Source organism: Carlito syrichta, unplaced genomic scaffold (genome assembly GCF_000164805.1).
Source record: "Carlito syrichta isolate Samal-C Ts95f unplaced genomic scaffold, Tarsius_syrichta-2.0.1 Scaffold135732, whole genome shotgun sequence".
Taxonomy (NCBI): domain Eukaryota; kingdom Metazoa; phylum Chordata; class Mammalia; order Primates; family Tarsiidae; genus Carlito; species Carlito syrichta.
The window spans coordinates 186,917-188,879 of NW_007079828.1; the positions used below are offsets into that span (position 1 = coordinate 186,917).

At 54.6% G+C, this 1,963-nt stretch overlaps 1 protein-coding gene across 1 annotated transcript in view; it reads right to left on the reverse strand.

Moving 5' to 3' along the window:
• Window positions 1-1,963, reverse strand: part of LOC103250960 — a 19,098-nt gene that overhangs the window by 14,892 nt on the left and 2,243 nt on the right. The gene's annotated exons all lie outside the window — the stretch shown is intronic.

Genomic DNA, 1,963 nt, shown 5'->3' on the forward strand with positions numbered 1-1,963 from the left:
GGGTCTCGAACCCGCGGGCTCAGGCAATCCACTCACCTCAACCTCCCAAGGCATGGGATTACAGGCTGAGCCACCGAGCCCGGCAAAGCCTGAACTCTTAACCACTGAGGTTATTGTTATAAAGTAAGATTGAAACCCGCCTGCCTACAGTTCCACCCTGCTTGTCCTATGTCTATAACAGGGCCACCATTTCTTGGGGATTAGATATGCTCGTGGCTGTGCTACTTGTTTTTCTGGCATTTTTCCAGTTACCACTAGCAACAGTCCTGTGAGGTCCCAGTTCTTATCCCCATTCTACAGTTAAGGAAATCAAGGCAGAGACATAGAGCAATTTGTCTGAGGGCCCCTGCTGACAAGTTGGGGCACAGCTTTTCGCAGAGGTTTCTGGGATCCCAAACCCTGGGCTCATAAGCATTAGTTGAAGAAAGCCCTCAGGTAACACACTCTTTCCTTCCAGCTTTGAGGCAGTCCCCTGACTAACATTCTCCTATCTTCGGCCAGATATGGTAAGGTACCTCATGCCTTCCTCATTCTGATCATGTGCTTGAGAGGAACTATTGTCAAGATCCCTGGAAGGGACTTTTGTGCCTACACACAGATTAATCATCCTGCTGCCCTTTCCCTCGCCACCACTCCCCACAAAAAACCTGGTGGCCCCCATTCCCCTAGTCCCAGGGCAATCAATGCTGTCCTCTAACATTGTCACAGGGACTGCTCCACTGGTAGGGCTGATTCTATCAGGTCTATCAGGTTACCTGTCAATACTTTGGGTTGTTGAGGATTTATCTCAAGGCACCAGGCAAGACCCAAGGGAAATGACATCTGAGATATTTATGGCTCTGCCCAGGGGATCTGCTAAGATACAAGGAGGTTGAGGTGAGTGAATTGCCTGAGCCCGCAGGTTTGAGACCCGCCTGGGCAACTTGGGAAGACCTCATCTCTACAATAAATCAAAAAAATTAGCTGGGTGTGGTAGCGCGCACCTGTAGTTTGAGCTACTCGGAAGGCTGAGGTGGAAGGATCGCCGGAGCCCAGCAGGTCAAGGCTGCGGTGGCCAGGAGCGGCCACTGCACTCCAGTCTGGGCGACAGAGTGAGACTCCAACTCAAAAAAAAAAAAAAAAAAGATACAGGGTGTCTGTAGGCGTGCCTCTGGATACTGGCCTGGTCCAGAGCCATGAACGAGGCACCCTGGAGGAAAGAGCTAAACATCATGTGACCCCAACCAGGATGCAGTTGTGAGACCAGGGCTTCTTCCCCAGCCGGTGTGACTGCTTTTGCCAGGTGCTTTCCACGTGGCCAGGCCAGGAGAGACCAGGATCCTGAAGATAAAAGGGCTCAATTCCAGTACTGCTCAACTTTCAAGATGACGAAGAAGTGACTGGGCTTTTTATTTTATTTTATTTTTTTGTCTGCTAAAAAATCCTTAATTCTCCACCTAAAAAATGAAGCCGTGAGCAATGAGTGGGTTGCAGAGGCAGGCACCCGCTCCCCTAACACTGCTGCTGAACCCCCCGCGACCTGGTGGAGTGGGGAGTCCTGAACTTCTCTGGGGCTCCTGGTTTCAGGCTGAGAAAGAGACGGGTTGAAAAGGTGGAAAGCGCTGAACAAGCTACAGAGGACAAGGGAAGCGAGGAAAGCTGGAGCCTCTTGAAGCCTGCCCCGTCCGTGAGGCAACAGCAGGGCCCCCCGACTTGCCCGGGGCGTCCTCGGCCTCCTGCAGGCGGGGGCCGCCCGGTCCGACTGCACCCCACCCCTTGAGTCCTCCTAAGGAGCCCCCAGCCCCACCCCCCGCCCTCTCGGACGTGCCCCGGGCATGCAGGGAAGTGTGGCTTGCAATCCTGGAGGCCTCGCACTCCGCCGGCCGGACTCCTAGGTCGGATTCCTTCCGACCCCATTTCCCGGGGGGTCGCAAAGCCGGGGGCGGGACGCGGGGGCAGGCAGAAGGACGACAGCCGCGGCCTG